We start from the raw sequence: 26,019 nt of genomic DNA, 5'->3' as shown, positions 1-26,019 counted from the left end.
TAAGACTGTACAATTCTGAGCATATTTTGATTGTGGTAATAATGAAAATTATCAAGCTATACCATTAATCACACATATGAATTTCGCCTTACAGATGATTCAAGATTTTTGAATATTATTGCAGGCTCCCAAACAGGCAAATTTACTCAGATATACACAAAATTCTGCAGATGCTGGAAATCCAGAGCAACACACACACAAAATGCTTGAGTAACTCAGCAAGTTAGGTAACATCTACAGAGAAGAACAAACAGTCGACATCTCCGGCCAAAATCCTTTACTGGTCCTACTGAAGGACCAAAACAGTAATTATCGCTGGATTGTTACATGAGCCACATGGAAATTGGTACAGGATGTACTAAGATTAGAGCTAAATGTGTGGCTCAGACGTTGGTGTGGAAGAAGTAGGTTTGTATTCATGGGGCATTGGCACCAGCATTGGGGAAGGAGAAAGCTGTTCCATGCTGGGACTATGGTTCTGCCATAAATGGAGCTGTTGGTGGGACTTTAAACTAGGTAGTAGGGGTTGGATTCAACAGTTAAAATAAAGGGGAAGGAGAGTGCAAGAGCGGTTAGCGAAGACTCCAGAATAAAGACATTAAGACCATAAGATAAAGTAGAATAAGCCATTTGGCCCATCGCGTCTGCTCTACCATTTCATCACCACTGATCCAATTTTCCTCTCAGCCCCAGTCTTCTGCCTTCACCCTGTATCCCTTCATATCCTGACCAATCAAGAAGGTACCAACCTCTACCTTAAATATACACAAAGACTTGCCCTCCACAGCTGCCAGCGACAAAGAATTCCACACATTCACCACTCTCTGGTTAAAGAAATTCCTCCTCATCTCCATTCTAAACGGATGCCCCTCTATTCTGAGGCTGAGTCCGCTGCTCTTAGACTCTCCCACCATAGGGAACATCCTCTCCACATCCACTCTATCAAGACCTGTCAGCATTCAGTAGCTCTCAGTGAGGTCACCCCTTATTCTTCTGAATTCTAGTGAATACAGGTGCAGAGCTATCAAAAGCTCTTCATATGACAAGCTATTCAATCCTGGAAACACGAGGAAATCTGCAGATGCTGGAAATTCAAGCAACACACACTAAATGCTGGTGGATGCAGCAGGCCAGGCAGCATCTATAGGAAGAAGCACTGTCAATGTTTTGGGCCAAGACCCTTCGTCATTCAATCCTGGAATCAGTTTCGTGAACTGCCTTTGAACCCTCTCCAGCATATCCTTTCTAAGATAAGGGGATCAAACCTGCTCACATATTCCAAGTGAGATCTCACCAGTGCTTCATAAAGTTTCAATATTACATCCTTGCCTTTATATTATTGTCTTATTGAAATGAATGCTAATATTGCATTTGCCTTCCTCACCACAGACTCAACCTGCAAATTAACCTCCACAAGGACTCCCACGTCCTTTTGCATCTGCTTTTGTGTTTTCTTTCAATTTAGAAAACAGTCAACTCTTTCATTTCTTCTACCAAAGTGCATGACCATACACTTCCCAGCACCATATTTCGTCTGCCATTTCTTTGCCCATTCTCCTAATTCGTCTAACCCCTTCTGCAGCACCTCTACTTCCTCAAAACTACCTGCCCCACCACCTATCTTCATATAACCTGCAAAATTTGCAACAAAGCCATCAAATCCATCATCCAAATCATTGACATATAACATAAAAAGAATCAGCCCCAACACATACCCCAGTGGAACACCACTAGTCACCAACACCCAGTTGGAGTAGGCTTCCTTTATTCCCACTCTTTGACTCCTGCCAATCGGCCACTGCTTTGTCCCTGCTGGAAGCTTTCCTGTAATATCATGGACTTGTAACTTGTTAAGCAGCCTCATGTGTGGCATCTTGTCAAAGGCCTTCTGAAAATCAAGTACACAATATCAACCAATTCTCCATTGTCTATCTGCTTGTTACTTCTTCAAAGAAGTCCAACAGATTTCTCAGGCAAGATTTTCCCTTGAGGAAACCATGCTGATTGCGGCCTAATTTATCATGTACCTCCAAGTACCCTGGGACCTCATCCTTAATAATCGACTGCAACATCTTCCCAACCACTGAAGTCAGACTAACTGGCCTATAGTTTCTTTGCTTCTGCATTTCTCCCTTCTTGAAGAGTGGAGTAAAATTTGCAATTCTGTAGACTTCCAGAACCATTCCAGAATTTAATGATTCTTGAAAGATGCCTGCACAATCTCTTCAGCCACTTCTTTCAGAACTCAGAGGTGACTTACCCTTCAGATCTTTCACTTTCCCAAATACCTTCTCCCTAGTAATGCTAACTTCACATATTTCATATCCCCTGACACCTGGAACATCCACCATACTGCTAGTGTCTTCCACAGTGAGGACTGATGCAAAGAGTAAGATAAAAGCTCAGAAAAGGATAAAAACTTAACTTCAGACAATATTAAGACAAAATGAAAAAGGAAGGTGGTGAATGCTGGACCGAGGTAGTTACATTAAATGTACACAGTCTACGAAATATGGCTGGCAATCTTGTAGTGCAGTTAGATATTTGCAGGTATGACATTGTGAGCATTACATAGTCATGGTTGAAATAACATCATAACTGGAATCTTAACATCCAAGAATACACATTATATTGAAAGGACGGGCAGATAAGCAGGGGTGACACTGTTGGTAAAAAATGAAATCAAATCCTTAGGAAAAAGTGACGTGGGACCAGAAGATACCAAGCTGTGATGCACCCAGACAGAGCAGCAATAAAAATTATTGAGAGACAATGGGAAGTTACTGAATTTCCTTAGCTCCCTGTGCTGCAACTTATCATTATTTGTGATTTGCTACTACTGTGGCATCACAAGATCACAAGACAAAGGAGCAGAAGTAGGTCATTCGGCCCATCGATCCTGCTCCGCCATTCCACCATGAGCTAAACTGTTCTCCCATCAACTGCAAACTTGTAAATGGTATTGGATCAGAATCTGGCCACGCAATCATGAGTGCATAGAGAGTAGAGTAGGGGGCTGACAATACAACCTTGTGGAGCTCCAGTGTTTAGGATAATTGTGGTCAAGGTCGAGCTGCCTATCTCTATTTCTGTTGGTCAGAAAGTCAAGTATTCAGTTGCAGAAGGAGGTAGTAACTCTCAGGGTCTAGAGTTTGATGAAGAGTTTGCTTCAAATAATAGCATGGAGGCGGAAATGCAGTCAATAAACAATAGCCTGATATATTGTAGATGTCTTTACTGTCCAGATGCTTCTGAGATGAGTGTAGGACCAGGGAGATGGCATCCACCATAGACCTGTTTCAGTGGTCGGGAAATTGCAGTGGTTCAAGCCTGTCTGGAAAGCTGGAGTTGATGTGTATCCTCACTCATGGCCAGGGAGATATCTGGGACCGCCGCTTTTGCGGGTTCACCCTCCAGAAGACTGATCTTATGTCTGTGATTCAGATGGAGACTATCAGGCTGGGTAGTTACAGACCCATTTCCTTCTGTTCAAAGGATGCATAGAATGTGTTAAGCTCACTGGGAAACGAAGTGCCATTTTTGGCAATGCTGCCCAGCTTTATTTTGTAACACATTTTAGTGTGTTGGCTCCAGCATAGCTGACAGCCAGACTGAGACTTGATTTTGGACTGGTACTGTGTCTTAGCATCTTGGATGGCTTTGCAGAGGTTGTATCTGTAGCTTGATTTCAATAAAGTCCAGGAGCACCGGATTAGAATACTACAGATCAGGACTTCATAAAGCGACTGGATCTCCCAGTACATTCATGGTTTCCAATTTGGAGACACCCAGACTGTCCCCTTCGGTATACAGTACTCAACATTCTTGTTGATAAGGTCTGTATTGGTAATGCCTTGTACCTTGAGTTCACTGCAAATGGGCCTGTTTTCAATAAGAAAACTCATCTCTGTTTTAATTGTGATAGTAATGGCCTTGCTGATTGTGAAGCTTTAAACTCAAATGAAGAGCTTAAGCCCTATCTCATATAAATAGCTGTCACTAAAGGGAGATTATACTATAACTACAGAATCCTTAAAGACTAGTTTACTTGTCTGCTTATTCTCCATAGCGAGCTTAGCTGGCAATGCTCACTATTCCAGCAGTGGGTCCCATTGCCCTACCAAGGAGAATGTACTTCCAGCTAACAAAGTAGTTTAAAACACAGTTCATTTATTTTCAGAGATACATGATTAAATCCATACAGCACTCTTAAAACACATTTAAAACTCAGAGGATTTTACATCGTAAACATTTCCAAATCACAAATCATTTCTAAAACACAAAGCACAAAGCATTAAGTATAAAGCATTGCCAAAACACAAATGTCAAAGGATTTTTTAACTCAAGGGATAGAGCATTAACAATTTCCAAAACACACAAACAATTCCTATAAACTAAAAAGACATACAATGGTTCAGAAGAACAAGTCATCCATCGCAGAAACCAAAGCTGAAGGAATGGAATTTCATTCACCCTGTGTTTTTTCCATATTTCTTCTTGGTGTTCCTTACCCCATTTCTAATAAATCTGAACTGTTACCTACATTTTCTACCATTTGGGTGACTTCACAAACATGTGATATTTCCTCAGATATGCTTTTAACACAAGTGATCTACAGGTAACTTTTGGAGACATAGTTCTTGATTAATGCTGTAAAGCAAACTTTTCTAAGTACATAAAATCCTTTGAACTATAAACACGTCAGTTCTGCAAGCTTTTCTGAACTAAGCAACTTAAGAGTCAGCTCAAACAAGAGAATACCTGCAGATGCTGGAAATCCAAGCAACACACACAGAAGGCTGGAGGAACTCAGCAGGCCAGGCAGCGTCTATGGAAAAGAGTACAGTTAACATTCTGGGCCGAGACCCTTCACCAAGACTGAGAAAAATGACTTGTCTGTTTGAACCAACCCAAATTAAACAGGCCATATTCTTATACTGCATCTTTGAATAGTAAAGCAGGTGTAGTGACTTTCCTCAGAGTGTCTTCTTTATACAGAGCTCTATTCAAAGCTGTTCTATAGAGTGTTTTTTTTTTAAACGTTGAGCTGATTATTGCTTTCCATTTGTATTTAAAGAACTAAAGACTGACTTCCTTTTACGACCAGAAACTATACAAAGCAATATATTTGGAAGTTTACTTGCAACTGTTTTTGATCTTACAAGTGGCAGATGTTGTGTATTTAGAAAATCAAGGTTAGCAAAACAACCAAGAGGCCTTCTGGTCAGGAGTGAATTTCCATCACATAATAACAATGAAACTATCACATACACTAAGCTCAGTATCTCCTTCATCGACAATCTATATCCTGTCCCACCCAGACCCACCAAAGTGAATGACTCTTCACTCGCTTTTCAGAGTAGGAGTAATATTGCTTGGACAATCAATGGCAGAATTGCCAGCAATATCAATATCCACTCTACAAAAAGCAACTTCGTGTACTGTTAACAAGCCGCTGAAAATGTTTTATTAATTGGAGTGTTTAATCCACCTCTGGTGAGTAACATAATTATAACGAGCTAAAGTATTAAAATTAAAACACACAGAATATTTGCTATTAGGAATTAGCAGATCAGAGTGTCAATAGACTGAAAATAATACAGGTAAAATCTTTGAAGGCTTGCCTATGTGTGCTGTTGCACCCCACACAAAAAGGTTAGTTGTCAAAATTAAGTATACTTGCATGTAGCAGAAACTCACCAAATTTGGTCTTCGGATAAGGCCAGTTTTCTGGGGAAGGCTGTCTTCCCATGGCATTTTATAATGCATTGTATAAAGTAATTGACTACAACTATCTGCAAAAGCTGGAATTTGGAGCAATAAACAAAGTTTATTCAAAGTTCATCAGGTCAGACAAAAAAAAATTTCTAAACAAACAAAGTTTAGAAATTCATCAGATCAAGCATCTGGGGGAAGGGGATGGAAGAATTTTGGCATTTTAGTTTGAGACTTTGTCTGGTTGCATCATCCTCCTCAAAGGATCATAGTATATGACGTTCAGTAGCAGTGCCAAATCTCTTAGCATTAACATTCAAAGTGAGAATGTGCTGATTCTTATAACCTCCAGTAAAATCCGGAGTATGACAAACAGAACTGATAACATCTTATCAATATCATACTGAAAACTTTCCAATGACTTGCATGTGAAAAAGGGAGCACCTGCAAATGAAGACTGCAAGTGTAATCAAGTCATGTTACTTTCAGTCGATTAACAGTAAGCGACCGTGGGCTGTTTGCCCATTAAGGAGGAGTTGCTTGTAAATGCCAGAAAAACAGACTTCTGAGTGTCCTTGAGTGAATTGACCCTGCTTACCTTCTGATCTCATAAGTCCACTGAGCTTGACTGGAAAGAAACCACTCGTACATAAACCATGGCAGAAAAGGAATGGAAGAGCACATTATAAGTTACAAATCTCAGCCCGAAACGTCGACTGTGCTTCTTCCTGGCCTGCTGTGTTCCACCAGCATTTTGTGTGCGTCGCTTGAATTTCCAGCATCTGCAGATTTCCTCGTGTCATGTTACACATTGTCAGGAAACTGAATGGTGAAGCACAGGTTTCAGATGCAGATATTAAATGTGTGTTTTGCAAATAACTGCACTGATGAATATGTCCTACTTAGGGTTTGTATCGGCTCCTTTAATTGTTATGTAGCATTGGGTCCTAATGCAATACAAGTTAAAATTAAAGAAATTCTTTCTCATTTCTGTTTTAAAGGGATATCCTTCTATTCTGAGGTTCTGCCCGCTGGTCATAGAATGTCTCCCTATACTGGAAACATCCCCTTTGTCCACTCCATCCAGGCCTTTCAATATTCTACAGGTTTTAATGAGATATGCCCTTCATCCTTTAAACTCCAGCAAGTGCAGGCTCAGAGCCATCAAATATTCCTTATAAATTAATCCTTTCTTTACCAAGAACATTCTCATAAACCTCCTCTGGACCCTTTACAATGTCGGCACATCCTTCTCCAGATATGGCACCCAAAACTGCTCCTAATCCCCCAAGTGGGTACTGAACAATGCCTTATAAAGTCTCAGCATTAGTAAGCTCTAGTTAATTTTGCAGGAGGATCCCAAGTCCCTTTCCATCTCTGATTTTTTCATTCTCTACACATTATAGAAAATAACTATGTTCTTATTGCTTCAATCAAATTTCATCCATCATACACTGCCCTCCACTGCATTCCATCCATCAGCTCTTTACCCATTCTCTCAATCTATCCAAGTCCTTTGGCAGACTCCCTGTTTCTTCAACATGACCAGCTCATCTACCTATCTTTGATCGTCTGCAAACTTGGCCACAAAGACATCAATTCTGTCATCCAAGTCATTTGACATATAATGTGAAAAGAAGTGGTCCCGTCAGCAATTCATGCGGAACACGACCAGTCACTGGCAGTCTCCAAATAGGGAACCGTTATTTCAATGCTTTGCCTTCTATCAGTCACACAATTTTCTATCCATGTAATATCATGAGCTCTTGTTAAGCAGCCTCGTGTGTGGCAACTTATCAATAGCCTTCTGAAAATCCAAGTAAACAACATCCACTGACTCTCATTTGTCTATCCTGCCTGGATATTCCTTAAAGAATTTCAACAAATTTATCAGGCAATATTTTTTCTGCCGGAAACTATGTGGAATTTGGCCTATTTTATCATGTGCCTCCAAAACCTCACCCAGTATAATGGACTCCAACATCTTCCCAACCACTGAAATCTGGCTAATTGGCCTCTAATTTCCTTTCTTCTGCCTCCCTCCCTTCTTCAAGAGTGGAGTAACATTTTTAATTTTCCACTCCTCCAGAACCATTCCAGAATCTAGTGATTCTTAAAAGGTCATTATTAAGGCTTCCACGATCTCTTCAGCTGCCTTCAGACCACTGGGGTGTAGTCCACCTAGATGACTTAATTGCCTTCAGACTGCTCAGCTTCCTAAGCATCATCTCCTTATTAATAACTGCAACACACACTCTAGCCCTGTGACTCCCTCGAATTTCCACAGTGAAGACCGATGCAAAATGTCTTTTCAGTTTGTCTGCCACTCCTTTATTCCCTATTAATGCTTGTCTAGTGTAATTTTCCAACAGATCAATATCCACTCTTGCCCCTCTTTTACTCTTTCTAAATCTGAAAAAAAACATTTGGCATTCTCTTTCATATTTCATCTTTTCTCCCCTTATTGCTTTCTTAATTGTCTTCTAATGAATTTTGAAAGCTTCCCAAATCTCTAGCTTCCCACTAGTTTTTAGTAATACAGTCTGCCTTCTTTTTCACTTTTATGCTGTCTTAGACTCCTTTTGTCAGCCACTGTAATCTTATCCCTTTAGAATGCTTCCTCTTCTTGGGATCTATTGATCCTGTGTCTTCTGAACTACTCCCAGAAACTCAACCCAGTCCTGTATTCACCCCCTTCTCAAATTTGTCTCCATGTTGCCTGAAGTTAAATTACAGTATTATCCTTTTCTAATATTTTTCTAGTTTATCTTAGAGACTGTAGTAACCTCTCCAGAATTCTACTTCACTTTTAATTGATACATATTTTCCCATCTGTTAAACACAGCATCTTACTATTTAGTTTAGAACCCTAACCATAGCCCTAAAATCATAACAGAACATTTTTAATAATTCTGGTCATTATTTAATTAATTAATACCATTCCATTAGCATTCCATCCATGCCAGAATAATGAGCCTGAAGTATGCTGATTTTGCAAGGAGAGAAAAGATTATCTTGAGAGAATATTACTTCACGTTTAACCAGATGGTCTATCTCATTGGGCTTGTCTACATTGGAGAGCAGGAGACAAGCACCTTAGATTAGCACAAAGGGTTTGTCTCCATCTGAAGAATTACCTTTTCATTTTTTGTTCAGAGGTACAGTAAATGCTCCTGAACACGTCATTGACTTTCAGCCTGGGTAGCCTGACATCTATATCACAAGAAAGAATTCCAGCTCCACAACGTGTTTACTGATCTCTGGCATTAAAGGTCAGTAAAATGATTCATGGGTAAAATGCAAAGGTGCTGTAGTTGGTATCATGGCTCTGGACTGAAATCCAAAATTAATTAATTAATAATCCTATTCCTGAAAGCTATACAGTTACTAATGTTGAAAGATAGCTTTGTGTGAACACACAGGGTGGGACATCAAACAGACACCATAAACCACTATGTATTTTCAGAGCATCTGCAAATGTTCTGCTTCAGGACTGCTTTGTGATGCTAATATAAACTTTGCTTTGGAACAATTGTAAAAACTAAGAGTATTAATGCAGGTTTGATGCAGAAGGGAAATTTAAACACACTTACTTACATGAACCAGGAATTAAAATGTGATTATCAATAACCATTACCTCCAAAATCTACCCAAAGTTACCTTTGGGAAGCCTGCTATCCTTGGCTGGTTTAACCTTTAACTCAGATTCCATACTGAGAGCTAAATGAAAGACTTAAAGTGCTCTCTGAGAGGGCAATCACTCATTCAAGATCAAAAGTAAATTGGGATGGGGAGTAAACCTGAATCTTGATGATGATAATATCCACATTCTTTGAATGAATACAGAAAATCTTCTGCAATACTGACTCTGAACTAAGATCATAATACAATGTACTAAAATACAACAGCTTTATTTCACTATCTGTGGTGTGTGGGATTACGCATTTTGCTCTATGAATGAAAAAAACTTTTCAAATCCGTCTTGCTTTTTCTCCACTGGCTGGTAGCTGGGATTTATCACAAGCTAAATAAAAAGCAATGCCTATGTTTATCCAAACCAGAGCACTTGAGTCTCAAACAGCTGCTACTGAAAAGTCAAAGCAAATGTTCCTGCTATGACAGGGTGGTCTTCTAGTTTTGCTAGCATCTGCCACCTTTAAGCAAAAGTCTATCTTGGACAAACTCAGAACTGTCTTGAAAAAGGACAACATTAGCAAGACCACCATGGACATGTTCTTCACTTGCTTAGCAAATAATATTGAAGTTGTTTAAGAGCAAATGGCTGGCTTTAGAACATCTTCTTCAATCATGCTAAAAGGGGGCATGGATAAAGGTTAAGAAAAGGAAGCATCTTTAAAACAAGGATTATAAGACTGTAGAGTTCCAAGGGTTATTTGTTCTATCAGATATTGAGGAAAAAAAGTTGGATTACTGTTATTCCAAGGTCATGCTGGACCTTGCAAGGTCATGAAAAGCAGCAGTTTTCATTTACTCAAATAGCTTATTCTTCCAGGAGTATCTTAGAATGTAAATTTGATCCTGAAAATAAAAATGAAAAATCATTTTGGAAATTGGAAACTGGAAATTGATATATTATTGTCAAGTGTACTGAGGTGAAAAGACAACTTTTCTGCATACTGTTCATACAAATCAGTGCATTAAGATAGTAAACAGTAAAATAATAAAATAATGCAAAATGAAGTGTTACAATTACAAAGAAAGTGCAGTGCAGGTAGATCATAAGGTGCAAAGTCATAACGAGGTAGATCGTGAAATCAAGAAACCATCTCAGTTCATAAGGCCATAAGAAATAGGAGCAGAGTTAGGCCATTTGGCCCATTGAGACTGTTCCACCATTCAATCATGACAGATCCTTTTTTTCCCCTCTCAGCCTCACAGCCCGGCCTTCTCCCCATAGCCTTTGATGCTGCGTCCAATCAAGGATCTATCAGGCTCTGCCTTAAATACATTCAATAACCTGGCCTCCACAGCTGCCTGTGGTAACAAATTCCACAAATTCACCACTCTCTGGCTAAAGAAATTTCTCCACATCTCTGTTTTAAATAGACACTCCTCTATCCTGAGGCTGTGCTAGACTCCCCCATCATGGGAAACATCCTTTCCACATCTACTCTGTCTAGGCCTTTCAACATTTGAAAGGTTTCAATGAGATCACTTCTCATCCTTCTGAATTCCAGCAAGTACAGACCCAGAACTATCAAATGTTCCTGGTATGATAACCATTTCTTTTCAGGAATCATCCTTGTGAACCTCCTCTGAACCCTCTCCAATGCCAGCACATCTTTTCTTAGATGAATAGCTGAAAATTGTTCACAATACTCAAGGTGAGGCCTCAGCAGTGCCTTATAAAGCCTTAGCATCACATCCCTGCTCTGGTATTCTAGACCTCTTGAAATGAATGTTAACATTGCATTTGCCTTCCTTACCACTGACTCAACCTGCAAGTTAACCTTTAGGCTGTTCTGCACAAGGACTCCCAAGTCTCTTTGCATCTCAGATTTTTGAAGTTTTTCTCTGTTTAGAAAATAGTCTGCACATTTATTTCTACTACCAAAGTGCATAACCATGCATTTTCCAACATTGTATTTCATTTGCCACTCTCTTACCCATTCTCCTAATCTAAGTCCTTCTGCAGCCCACCTGTTTCCTCAACACTGCCAGCCCCTCCACCAATCTTGGTATCAACTGCAAACGTGGCAACAATGCCATCTTTTCCATCATCTAAATCATTTATATACAGCATAAAAAGAAGTGGTCCCAACACCAACTCCTGTAGAAAACCACCAACCAGAAAACAATTGGCAGCCAAACAGAAAAGGATTCTATTATTCCCACTCACTGTCTCCTACCAATCAGCCAATGCTCTAAACATGCCAGCAACTTTCCTGTAACACCATGGGCTCTGAACTTGATAAGCAGCCTCATGTGTGGCACCTTGTCAAAGGCTTTCTAAAAGTACAATATATAACAATATACCACAACCTCTTTACCTATCCTACTTGTTATCTCCTCAAAGAATTCCAACAGGTTCGTCAGGCAGGATTTTCCCTTAAGAAAATCATGCTGACTTTGTCCTATCTTGTCCTGTGTCTCCAAGTACTCCATAACCTCATCCTCAACAATTATCACCAACATCTTCTCAACCACTGAGGTCATGCTAACTGGTCTATAATTTCCTTTCTGCTGTCTTCCTCCTTTCTGATAGAGTGGAGTGACATTTGTAATTTCCCAGTCTTCTGATACCATGCCAGAGTCCAATGGTTTTTGAAAGAACATTATTAATCTCTCCATAATCTCTACCACTACCTCTTTCAGGACCCTAGGGTGCAGTTCATCTGGTCTGGGTGACATGCACCTGTAGGTCTTTCAGCTTTTTGATCACTTCTGCCTTGTAATAGTAACTGCAATCACTTCTCCTCCCTCACACCCTTCAACACCTGGCACATTGCTGGTGTCTTCCACAATGAAGACCGATACAAAATACTCTGCGGTTTCCTTGGCCCCAGTTATTATTTCTCCTGCCTCATTTTCTAGCCATCCTATATCCATTTTCATCTCTCTTTTATTTTTACATAGTTGTAAAAGCTTTTACTATCCACTTCGATATTGTTTGCTAGCTTGCTTTCATATTTCACCTTTGCCCTGCTAATGAGTCTTTTAGTTGCTTTTTGTAAGGTTTTAAAAGCTTCCCAATCCTCTGTCTTCCAACTATTTTTTGCTTTGTTGTATGCCTTCTCTTTTATTTTTACGTTAGCTTTGATTTCCCTTGTCAGCCACAGTTGTACCATCTGCCACTTGAGTATTTCTTCATTTTTGGAATACATCTATCTTTTATCTTCCTCATTTTTTCCAGAACCTCAAGCCATTGTTGCTCTGCTATCATCCCTGCCAGCATCTCCTTCCAATTTACTTCAGCCAACTCTTTTCTCATACCACTGTAATTTCCTTTACTCCACTGAATTACTGCTATGTCAAACTTTACTTTCTCACTAGCAAATTTCAAGTTGACCTCTATCATATTGTGATCACTGCCCCCTCAGGGTTCAGTGATGGCCACAACATCATACTTGATAATCTGTAATAGTGCAACAAGATCATCCACCTTATTTCTTACACTTTGTGCATTGAGATATAATACTGTATTTGCTACCTCTTTTGATTCTGCATCCCTAATGCACTGGTTTTCACCCTGCTGGCTGCAATTATGTCCTATCATCTGCCTGTCCTCCTGACAGTCTGACTGCAAGCTATTCTGAGTCCTTTCACTCCAGTTCCAACAACCCCCCCCCCACCACCAATTTAATTTAAACCTCCCCAACAACTCTAACAAACCTGCCCATGAGAATATTGGTTCCCCTCGGGTTCAGGTGCAACCAATCACTTTTGAGCAGGTCATACCTCCCCCAGAAGAGATCCCAATGATCTAAGAACCTGAAACTCTGCCCCCTGCACCAGCCTCTCAAGCCATGCATTAATTTGCCACATCATCCTGTTTCTACCCTTACTGGAGCGTGGCATAGGCAGCAATCCAGAAATTACTACCTGGGAGTAATTATCATACTAGGGAAGTGATCAGTAGGCTAATAACAGAAAATTAGAAACTTTCTTTGAGCCTGGTAGTATGTGCTTTCAGGCTTTTGTATATTCTGCTCAAAAGGAGAAAAGAAGGGAGGATGTCTGGGGTGGATGATGTCTTTGATTATTTGAGCTGCCATACTGAGCAGCAAGAAGCGTGGACAAAGTCCATAGTGGGGAACTGAGTTTCTGTGATGTGCTGAGCTGTGACTGTAACCTTCTGCAATTTCTTGGAGTCAGCGACAGAGCAGTTTCCATACCAAGCCAAGTCCAGCAAGGCCAGATAGGATTCTCTTTATCATGCATCAATAAAAAAAATTATGACAGTCAAAGGGAACGTGCCAATTTTTTTTAACCTCCAGAGGAAGTAGAGACACCAGTAAGCTTTCTTGGAGAATGGGTAAACGTGATTCGACCGGGATAAGCTATTGATGAAATTCACTCTGAGGCATCTGAAGCTCTCAATTCTTTAAACCTCAAAATTGTTGATTAACAGGAATATATGCACCATCTCAACTCCTTTGTTTTGCTGACTTTGAGGGAAAGATTGTTGTTGTGACAACATGTCACTAGGCTCTCTATCTCTTCCCTAACCTCTGACTCATCGCTATTTGAGTTATTAACCACTATGGTGTTATTACCTGAAAACTTGGAGTTAGAGCAGAATCCGGTCAAGCATCGGTGATTGCATAGGAGGTAGAGTAGGGTACTGAGAGCATAGCATGGTGGGGCACCAGAATGCCCCACAATCATGATGGAGGTGTTGCTGCCTATCCTTCCTAATTGTGCTCTGTTGGTCAGGAAGTTCAGGGTCCATTTGCAAAGGGAGGAGTTCAGTCCCAAGGTTAGCAGTTAGGAGATGAATTTGCATGGAATTATAATATTGAAAACAGAGCTGTAGTCAATAAACAATATTCTAATGCAGTTGCCTTTACTGGCCAGGATGCTCCAGTACTGAGTGTGGAGCCAAGGGAAAAGTTTAAAGTTCATTCTAAATTTACTATTAAAGTACATATAGAGTGCCTATAAAAAGTATTCACCTCGCATGGAAGTTTTCATGTTTTATTTTTTTACAACATTGATTCACAATGGATTTAATTTGACTTCTTGAAATTGATCAACAGAAAAATACTATTTTGCTTCAAAGTGAAAACAGATTTCTACTAAGTGATTTAAATTAATTACAAATATAAACACAAAATAATTGGTTGCATAAGTATTCACTCCACCTTGAATATGTCACACCAAATCGTCACTGATGCAGCCAATTGGTTTCAGAAGTCATATAATTAGTTAAATGGAGATCTGTTTTTGGAGACCTGTGTGCAGTTAAGGTGTTTCAACTGATTGTAGTAAAATACACCAGTATCTGGAAGGTCCAACTCCTGGTGAGTCATTATACTGGCAAAAACTACACCATGAAGACAAAATAACAATCCAAGCATCACTGTGAAAATGTTATTGAAAAGTACAAGTCAGGAGATGAATACAAGAAAATTTCCAAATCACTGAATATCCCTTGCAATCAACAAGAACTGGAAAATATATGGCACAGCTGTAAATCTGCCTAGAGCAGGCCATCCTCGAAAACTGAGTGACTGTGCAAGAAGAGGACCAGTGAGGGAGGCCACAAAGAGACCTCTGACAACCCTGGAGGAGTTACAAGCTTCAGTGGCTGAGATGGGAGAGACTGCACTTACAACAACCGTTACCCATGTGCGCCACCAGTCGCAGCTTTATGGGAGAGTGGCAAAGAGAAAGCCACTGTTGAAAAAAAACGCACATGAAATCTCAGCTAGAGTTGGGAAACTCTGAATTCAGCTGGAAGAAACTTCTTTGATCTGATGAAACCAATATTGAGCTTTCTGGCCATCAGACTAAACGTTAGATTTAATGTAAGTCAAACACTGCACATCACCAAAAACGCACCATCCCTACCATGAGACATGGTAGTGGCTACATCATGCTGTGGGGATGCTTCACTGCAACAGTCCCTGGAAGGCCTGTGAAGGTAGATGGTAAAATGAATGCAGCAAAATCCTGGAGGAAAACCTGATGCAGAACTGCGACTTGGGAGAAGATTTGTTTTCCAGCAAGACAATGACCACAAGCAAAGTTGTAGAGGAATGGCTTAAAAACAGCAAAGTTAATATCCTGGAGTGGCCCATTCAGAGTCCAGACTTCAATACCATTGAGAATTCAATGGTTGGACTTGAAAAGGGCTGTTCACTCACAATCCCAATGCAATCTGACAGAGCTTGAGCAGTTTGGTAAAGAAGAATGGGGAAAAATTGCAGTGTCCAGATGTGCAAAGCTGATTGAGACCTATCCACACAGACTCAAGGCTGTAATTGCTGCCATAGGTGCATCTATTAAATACTGGCGATGGGGGTGAATACTTACGCAATGAATTATTTTGTGTTTTATGTTTGTAAGTAACTTAGATCCCTATGTAGAGATCTGTTTTCACTTTGACATGGAAGAGTCTTTCTTCTGTTGATCAGTGTCAAAAAAAGCCAAATTAAATCCACTGTGATTCATTGTTGTAAAGAAATCCCCCTCCTCTTTGCTGATTCATCATCACATTTGATTTGGCAAATGGCAATGGTGTCATCAGCAAATTTCAATATGGCATTAGAGCTGTGCTTAGCCTCACAGTTGTAAGTATAAAGTGAGTAGAGCAGGGGGCTAAACACACAGCATTGTGGTGCACCTGTGCTGATGGAGATTGTGGAGGAGATATTGTTGCCAATCCAAACAGACTGGGATCTACAAGAGAGGAAATTGAGGATCCAATTGCATGATGGCATTGAACGCCAAGCTATGGTCAGAGCATCCTGATGTATGTATCTTTGCTGTCCAGATGCTTTAGGGTTGGGTGAAGAGCTAATGAAATGGCAACTGCTGTGGTCTTGTTGATTTGCTGGGAGCTAAATTGAAGTGGATCCAAGTTGCTTCTCAAAGGTGGTGTCTTTCATCACCATCTTTCAAAACACTTCACCACAGTTGATACAAGGTGTCACTGGACGATAGTCATTGAGCCAGGTTACCATGTTCACCTGAGGCACTGATATAATTGAAGCCTGTTTGAAGCAGGTGGGTATCTCAGACCGCTGAAGCAAAAAGGTTAAAAATATTGGTGAACACTCCAGCCAGTTGATCAGCACAGGTCTTTAGTACTCGGCCAGTTGCCGACCTGGGTAGGATGCTTTCCGTGTGGTCACCCTCCAGAACAATGCTCAGGTTAGCCTCAGAGACTGTAATCACAGGATCATCAGGGGCATTGGGTGTTCATGAAGGTTCCTCTATGTTTTGATGGTCATAGTAGTATGATTTGTCATATGCAATGTTTTGGTGATTGCTCTGTATCTCATCAAGGATGAGTATTCCAGAATATTTTGCATTTAATTATTTCAGATTTTCAATTTCTTCAGTTTTTTTTAATTTTCAGTCCTACTTTTGACTTCTGTGTGAGTGCAGAAAGAACCCCACGTGTATTCTGGCCTGTCTGGCCCCCTGCGTTATTCTAACAAAGCCAACTGTATCTGAAAGAAAAACACCTTATCTCCCAATGAGGCATGAGCACCCATGGGGCTCATTATTGAATTTAGCCTTTTCTATTTATGCCAGTACTAGCCACTGCTATATAAAGGCCCTGGTATTAACAGGTCTAGTCCTCATGAAGGGACTTGGCCCAAAACACTGACAATTTATTCATTTCTATAGATGCTCTCTGACCTGCTGAGTTGCTCCAGCATTTTGCATGAGTAACTCAGTTTTTCCCTTTCCATGGGTGCTTCCTGATCTGTTGAAAAAATGTTTCAGCATTTTTTCATTCAGATACCCAATAACCACTATGCTCCAAAGTTCTGCAATATTCTTTTATTGTAATCCTCTCTCCACTTCCTCCCATTCACCTATTAACCAGATGACTCCGAAAACACTGTGACATGGACATAACTCTGGTCTACACCTCATGAAAGATATTCTCTTTACTTTAAGATCAAGATTCATGATTCAAGTTTATTAATCAAGTGTACATAGAAATATACAATAAACTGTGTCATTTGAGTTAACAACGGGGGCGGCCTACAAGTGGCACCGCACAGCCTGATGCCAACATAACTTGCCCACAGTGCTCAGCAGAATAACACAGAACACAGCAAGCAACAAAATAATAGAGCAAACAAGCCGCATTCCTCCTTTACACCTACACGTATACACAGTCCTCTAAACCAAGGCCATCTTTTTCATCCTCCAGACTCCAGCAAGCTCAGACTCAGGTTTGCAGACATTTAGCTTCAACTTCCTCAGTGCACTCACAGAGATTCACAGACTCAGCATTCCGGCCAACACAACTTCCGGACTTCTGATTCAACCCTCAGGCCATGATCCTTGGCACTGATCCCAAGAACCCAATGATCACTAAACACTAGGCCTTGAACTCCGGATTTACCAGTGATGTGCCCCCAAATACGAGACCTTGAACTCCAGTCTCACCAATGCAAGAACCTAGGGTAGGTGTGTCATTGGACCTCGTTCCGTCTGCCTGCATGGAGCTCGGACTTCTGAAACCAACAACAAAACACTCAGAAACAGAGAGCTCACCAACACTCCTTCATGCTAGTGTGCTGGTCTGACATCTGGCCAGACAGCCCAGCCTGACACGCACAAGTCCTATGCCCGCATTGTCGTCCTTTGAATGTGGAGCAGAGACGAACACTCCAGCCTGACCTCTGATTCCCCCACATTACCATCTCTACATGTTAACCTGACCCTAAACTCTCCTCTCTGCCCACAAAATCATCTCTACAAACGTTAAAACAAAACTAAGAATTCCCCCTTTGCCCTTGAGACTTGAGACTTGTTTCTCTTATCTCCAGTTCTGATGAAGAATCATTGACTTGAAAATTAAATCATTTTCCTTTCTCTGCAAAATTATGAACATCCTATCTGATACTTGCATATCTATTTGTATTTTCAGACAAATACAATTTAATTTTCAATCCTGAAGTGGAACATGCTGTTTTCTGCACTAAGTACATGTTCTCCAACACTTGTTAACAATTAATACAATCATTGTTATGATTTCACATAACAGATTCAGAGGATACTTCATGACTGGGGTTACTGGGAGGAACAAACTATATGCTTATGTTTTATCCTTTTTTTTAATCTGGTGGTCCTGCTCAATGAACATATCTTGTTGGATACTTTCTACTCATGCCATTTTCTATTATATTTCTTCCCTTGGCATTTGGTTTGAAAAAGGTCATTCATTTTCAAATACTGTGGGAAATGCATCACTCTCAGGGCTACATGAATGTTAATTCATAACTCCAAAGGTGTGTGGGAGGGGAGAATATGGATCAATTTCAGAGACAGCTCAAGGGACAAGAATAGAGTTACAAGAAATGAAATATGAACAGAAGAAAGCAACATCCCTTCAACGCTGTTCCACCATTCAACATGATCACAGCTGATTTTCCCCAAGCCATCTCTCCACTTCTGTTCATAATCTTTGCAAACACTTTCCCATGGAAAGGAAATAGAAATCCTTTGCATTTCACTTCTTCATCACAGAATCGTTCTCTCTCCGAAGAAGCAAAACACAAAACACATAGATGAATTCAGCCGGTCAGGCAACATCTACGGAGCAAAGAGTACAGTTAACTGTCCAGCCAAAACCATTCATTAAGACCGGAAAGAACGAGGCCAGAAACAAGAATAAAAAAGTGAGAGGAGAAGCACGAGATGGCGGGTGACAGGAGGTAAATCCAGATGAGGTTGAAAGTGGGAGGATGGAGAGTGGGAAAGAGGGATGAATGAGAAGTTGGAAGGTGATAGGTGGAAGAAGCAAGAGGGATGATGGACAGAGAAGGGATAAAGATACTAGGTTAAGCAAATTTGGTTGGTGGGGGAGACACAGAAGAGTGGTTACTTGAAGTTGGAGAAATTTGATGCCATCAGGTTATAGAATACAAAGACAGATCATGAGTTGTTGCTCCTCCTACATCTAGCCTCAACAAGGCATTAGAGGAGGCTGTGGACAGTCTTGTCAGTGTGGGAATGGGAAACAGAATTAAAATGGCTGGATGTTGGGAGATGCTGGCCATTACAGTAGATGGAGTGAATGTGCTCAATGAAGGAATCACTGTTCAGCATCAGGTCTCATCGGTACAAATGAAGCCACACCTGAGCACCAGATACAATAATTGACACTCTCCAAGTGAAGAGCTGGGAGGACTACCTATGGCCCTGAATGCTGGTGAGGGAACAAGTGTAAGGCAAGTGTAATAGTTAGCATTGTTGCAAGGATAATTGCCAGTAGGGGGATTGTGAGGAGGAATGAGCAGTCAAGGGAGTCATGGAAGGAGTAATCCCTGCAGAATGTAGCGGGGGTTGAGGGGAAGATGTTCCTGATGGTGGAATGTATTGGACATGGTGTTAGTTGCAAAATATGATGTGCTGGATGTGAAGAAGGGTAGAGTGGTAGGTGAGGACAAAGGGAACCTTATCCATGTTACGTTGGGGGAGGAGGTGTGACGGGGTGAGGCCAGACATGCGGGATCAGGTGGAGATGTGTGTGAGGGCTGCATTGATAGTAGTGGAGGGGAAACCTCATTCTGTCTAAAAAATAGATGATATCTTGAATGTCCTGGAATGGAAGGCCTTATGATGAGAACACATGAAGCAGCAATGGGGAACTGAGAGAAGGAATAACATGGCAGGGTGGGAAGAGATGTAATCAAGGTAACTGAAGGATTCAATGAGTTTGATAGTTAACCTCTCTCCAGAGTTGGAGAGAGAGAGAGATCAAGAAAGGGGAGAGATGCGTCAGAGATGAACCAAATGAATTTGAGAGCAGGGTGGAAGCTGAAAGCGAAGTTGTTGAAATTGACGAGCTCTGCATGGGTGCAGGAAGCCGCACCAATACAGTCATCAAATTTGGGGAGAAAGCACTGGGGAGTGTAGGCTGAAACAAAGGGACCTTTGCAAGTGCCCATGGCTACAACTTCATTCAGGAGGAAGTGAGATGAGTTGAAGGAGAAGGTGTGATGAGTGAGTACCAGTTTGGCCCTTGTCTGCTCATCCCTCCCCACAATCCCCCAACAGGCAACTGTATGAAGTGTTGCACCTGTCCTTAAACTTTTAACTTAAGCATTTGAAATCAGATTGAAATACAGATCCACCACAGGCTCCACGAATAGCATTCTAAATTAGATGATCACTTAAGTGGCATTTCCCTGGAAGAATTGTTCCTTTTAGATAGTTCATCATTGCACTTGCTGACACTGGAATATCCCAAATCACTCTGAAGCTGTCTCCAAAAAATTTAAAATGAGGCTCAACAGATAATCCAGGGTGGGAATTAACTAAGAAGATGTTGGATCCAAACCTTAATTTCTTTGCTTTATACAGAGTGGCAAAAGCGATGGAACAGCTGACCTTCATGCCTAAAGAGGGAAAGAAGCACTATTAAAAAAAAACAAAATGCATGATGAACCCCCACAAAATGCTGGAGGAACTCAGCAGGCCAGGCAACATCTATGGAAAAAAGTATAGACAACATTTTAGGCCAAAACCCTTCAGCAGGACTGGAGAGAAAAAAAGCTGAGGAATAGATTTGAAAGGTGAGGGGGAGGGGAGAGAGAAATGCTAGGCAATAGGTGAAACTTGGAAGGGAATGAAGCAAAGAGCTAAGAAGTTGATTGGTGAAAGAGACAGGCCATGGAAGAAAGAATAAAATGGGCGGGAGCACCAGAGGGAGGGAGGGAGGCGATGGGCTGTCAAGGGGATAACCTGAGAGAGGGACAAGAGGATGGGAAATGGTGAAGGGGGAAGAGGCATTACTGGAAGCTTGAGGGAATCGATGTTCATGCCATCAGATTGGAGGCCACCCAAACAGAATATAAGGTGTTGTTCCTCCAACCTAAGTGCGGCCTTATCCCGACACTGTGTGTTGATCGGAGTTCCAGCATCTGTAGATTTTCTTTTGTTGGTGACCCCTGCTCCCCACAGCAGACACCATGATGATTTTAGTTTTGGTTTACGAATGTGACAATTTCAGGAAAATTCCTGACTGTTTTCAAGAGAAAAGATTTGAACCTTGTATTTAGGAATTCCCTGATAATGATGATAATCACTGAATTGTTGGTTAATAAATGAAAAGATATTTTACTTTATAAGCTACTTAATGAAAAATATTAGTATGTGTTGTAGAATCGTTTTACACATCGAGTACCTGACGTAAGGAAAACAATTGAAGAGTGCCAGCTGCAGGATGAAAGTATTGCTATTCCCACAAATCCACCACTCGGAAGCAGAAGGACTTCATACTTGGGAATGTGATCATCCTCACGTTTTCTTTGAGTTGAACATCTTAAATGGGAACGTGAGACTGGGAGGCCCTGTTGGAGAGCTTTGGTGAGTAACAATACTGCATTTTGTACATGGTACATATTCCAATCACTGTGTGCCTGTGGAACCAGAAATGAATATTTATGATGACGGACAGAGTACAAATAAAATAGACTTTGTTCTGGAAGGTGTTGAGTTTCTCAAGTGTTATTGCATCTGCTCTCATCCAGCTAAGTGGAAATTATTCCATGTGCTCCGAACTCTCACCTGGTAAAATGTGAAAAGACACTGAGATGTCAGAAAGTTAGTCACTCACTACTGGATAGCAAGGCTCTTATAGCCAACAGTTAGCCCCATTGAATTTCTGTTCAAAGCTCAATCTCAGGATGGTGATGGTGGGTGACTCACTGATGATGATGTCAATGAATGTCAAGGAAGGTGGTTAGACTCTTTTGTGTTCTATGATCTTTGCCTGACACTTTGCTGTGAAGATGCAAATGAATTTGAATATTGTGGGACCATCAGTGACCAGCCCCCACTTCTAACATTTTAGTTGAAAGGGAGGTCTTGAAAAATCAGATTAATAGAATTGGGCTGAGGACAGGATTTGAAACATTCTCATTACGATGCTCTGCATTATGGTAGTTTGCTCTTGTGAGGTACAGTTATGATCATTGGTTAGTTTCCCCTTGATACCAAATACTTTTAGTTTTTAAAAGGCCTCGTGATGCCACATTTGATCAAATTCTGCCTTGCTTTTAGGGGCATTCACTCTCATCCCAACCATAGAATCCAACTGTTTAAACCAAAGGTGTGTTGAGGTCTTGATCCAACTGGTCCTAGGGCAATTCACTTTGGGCATCAGTGAATCAATTATTGACAGCTCAAGTTGTATTTGATATCTTTGTTAAAGTCACTTTCCATTAATTTACAGACATTTAATGTCTCAACCAAGCAAACGCTCCTTTCAAGAATCACTTCCTCAGCGACGCGTGGATTTTCCGATGGTATTTTTACTCTCAAATATCCAGATCGGAACTTGAACTTGGAACATTCTGAGTCAGAATTCTCCCTTCCAACTGACCCAGCTTTACTGCAGCAGTGTGCAGAAGCATTTTCAATGAGTTATCTAGGTCACAGAGGCAGCCGCAAACGTCACAGTCAGTGGGCAAAAAAATGTCACTGTGTTACAACAGACCTACATTTATTCAGAAATAGACCTCCAACCAAAATCACTTATTTGTCATGCAACCCATGCAATCATATTAATGTAAATCGTTAAATCTAAATTACATAGAAATTGCATCGCAAAATGACGATAATTTTCGGACAATAATATTTGATATCACCCTAATCCACCAGCAATCATTTCCATATAAAGAAGAACTAACTCAATATAGAACCAAATACTTGCATCCATGAATGATGTTAGTCTGTTTGATCTTCACCCCAGCATCAGGAATGCACTTCATGACACCAATATTTAGTACTGATTACTACTGCAAGTTGGCATTCACTACAGCTGGTGTTTAAAGCAGTTTCAATAGAAGTAGAAGGTCATGATCCCAATCTATTGATTGAGCTGCTGAAATTGGGAAACCTTTCTTATAGCTTGCCTATCCAACTCCAGTTAATGACTCCCATTGATATTACAGTTTGGGTCATCTTGTATCAAACTTGTTGAGTCTTGAGGCTCAGATAAGGCTCAGATTGATAAAGATCAGCACTGGGGTTTAATTTTATACCAATGCCTGGGCTGTTTCATTACCTACTAAGAGCTGCCCAGACACCTACCAAAATCTCTAGAACATGTTAAAATTAACAAGAAATACCTTTTCCAGCATTCATCAACAAAGGTATTTATTCCATGGTGCTGTTGCTGGTTATGACTGGTCACTCAGGATGAATCAGATAGTTCAGGCAAAAACTTGTCCGCTGGTGAAGTGTTTACTCCCAGAGACTCCACATCCTACCTAGATCTTTCAAATGAACAATACATCTATAGACTTGTATGGGCTCTGAACTGAATTTGAGAGTGAAAATAAGTCAGCCATGATCGAATGGTAGAACAGACTTGATGGGCCTTTATTTATCTATTTTTATATGGATTCTTATTGTAATTTATAGTAATTTTTATGGATTGCACTGTATTACAAATTACACAAGATATTTCAGTGATAATAAACCAGATTCTGATTCTGACTCTGCTTAATATCATTAATGACTTACCACTCCAATTACGTGGATGACTTCCTACAGTATCTCTGTAGACACAAAAGACTCCCAATGCTATAATCCACAGCAGCATTCAGTTAAAGCATCTCAGTGGGTTGAATAGCATCTGTGAGAGGCAAGCAATGTTGACATTTTGGGTCAAAGCTGTGCATCAGATCCCAAAGCATCAACAATTCCCCACACCCTCAGATCCTGCTCAACCCACCAATGTTTTGATCACCAATAATGGGTGCAATCCAATATCTGTGTAAGTATATTCTAAGAACATAGAGGTACGTACGACAGGAAAAACCATCTGTCACTTCTTCAGAAGACTAAGGGAATAATTTGAAACTTGCAAATCAGCATTTTACGATGATATTGTTAGTAAATTTTGTTTTATCCAAACTGCCTACTTCTCTTTCCCAAGATCGATTAGTACTGTGGAGTTTCTGTCCACATATTAAAATTAACAAGAATCCTTGGAGATGGTATAGACTAAAAATTAGGTTTCAAATTGCTGCCCTTAAACAAGATTTACAGTTCTACTAAATTATCTAAATTACTCTTTATTCCTCAATTGATAGTTTCTAAATCAATTTATCTTCTGCGGATGAAAATATATTAAAAATGCTGTAGATGTTGGAAATCTGAAACAAAAACAAAAAAATGGTGGAAGCACTCAGCAGGTCAGACAGCATCTACAGAGAAAGGAATAAATATTGTTTCAAGTCCAAGACTCTTCATCAGAACTGGAAATACTTATGGAAAAAATTGGAAAACTTCTTCCTAATTCTGATGAAGATTTAGAAATATTTTCTGCTTAATATGCTTCCCGGCCCATTGAGGGATCCAATATATTCCATTTTTATTATCTTCCATGGACTTCAATTCTATTTTGTCATAACATGTTTGCCATGCATATTTTTATATACATCTGTTGAGCCATATATGAGCCAAAAATGGGGAGCCATATTTTGTCTTGCACATTCAATATTTGTCTGTATTGTAAATAAAATCAAATTTTGGCTTTTACCATTGTGACACTTAAATGTCTGAGCAGTTCTTTCATTTAAGATTGCATACCCTACCTTGAACACATTGATGAACTCTGTCTGAGCTCCCTGTGTCGACTTTCATTTAAAATCCTATGGCACGTGACATTCTAGAGTGAGCTAATGATAACCATACAATTGAAATGTACTCATGTTTAAAATATAGAGCAATATTATACCCTCACTGCCAGAAGTATAGTCCAATGATTTCATTTAACTTGATTGAGAGGTAGCCCAGCACTACACTGTCACTTTAATCTTTATGGGTGTGTAAACTTTTAGAATATGTAGCAATAAGGGCTGTAGTAATACCTCATAATGACTGCAAATTACTTGCTGTAATGAGACATGTCAAACAGGTTAAGCAAGCAAAATTCCCATCATAAATTTTGTTGTAGATGGTGACATCATTCTTACTTGGCATTCAATGTAATCAAACATTAAAGGCAATTAGAGAATGTAAGAATAATTAGAGAACAACACACACAAAATGCTGGTGGAACACAGCAGGCCAGGCAGCATCTATAGGGAGAGGTGCTGTCGATGTTTCGGGCTGAGACCCTTCATCAGGACTAACCTAAAGGAAAGATAGTAAGAAATTAGAAAGTAGTGGGGAAATGCAAAATGATAGGAGAAGACCAGAGGGGTTGGGATGAAGCTAAGAGTTGAAAAGGTGATTGGCGAAAGTGATACAGAGCTGGAGAAGGGAAAGGATCATGGGACGGGAGGCCTCAGGAGATAGAAAGGAGTTGGGGGGGGGACACTAGAGGGAGATGGAGAACAGGCAAACAACTAAATATGTCAGGGATGGGGTAAGAAGGGGAGGAGGGGCATTAACGGAAGTTAGAGAAGTCAATGTTCATACCATCAGGTTGGAGGCTACCCAGCTGGTATATAAGGTGTTGTTCTTCCAACCCGAGTTTAGATTTAGGAACCAACCTTATCAGCTCTGGGGATCTCCCAAACCATTTCTTTGAATAATTAGAGAGTTTGCTTGAACTTTGTGGGGGAAGGTATTTTGCCACATGTATTATATGGTTTCTGTCCATTGTCCTTCATTTGCAGGCAAACATGTATC

At 40.4% G+C, this 26,019-nt stretch overlaps 1 long non-coding RNA gene across 4 annotated transcripts in view; it reads right to left on the bottom strand.

Moving 5' to 3' along the window:
* The window catches only part of LOC132380261 (uncharacterized), a 280,768-nt gene that overhangs the window by 37,459 nt on the left and 217,290 nt on the right, over window positions 1–26,019 (bottom strand). For 2 of the 4 annotated variants that reach the window (XR_009507712.1, XR_009507713.1), the window contains 2 exons: window positions 23,902–24,013; window positions 4,762–4,828 (listed from right to left, as the gene is read on the bottom strand). The exons of 1 other annotated variant lie outside the window; for it this stretch is intronic. This is a non-coding gene — a long non-coding RNA (uncharacterized LOC132380261). Of the gene's footprint in view, window positions 1–4,761; window positions 4,829–6,313; window positions 6,860–23,901; window positions 24,014–26,019 lie in introns of those variants that run through there. One more of the 4 variants, XR_009507716.1, reaches the window with a different exon arrangement.

Source organism: Hypanus sabinus, chromosome 2 (genome assembly GCF_030144855.1).
Source record: "Hypanus sabinus isolate sHypSab1 chromosome 2, sHypSab1.hap1, whole genome shotgun sequence".
Taxonomy (NCBI): domain Eukaryota; kingdom Metazoa; phylum Chordata; class Chondrichthyes; order Myliobatiformes; family Dasyatidae; genus Hypanus; species Hypanus sabinus.
The sequence above is the reverse complement of the archived record's forward strand: the minus strand, read 5'-3'. Positions and strand labels throughout refer to the sequence as shown.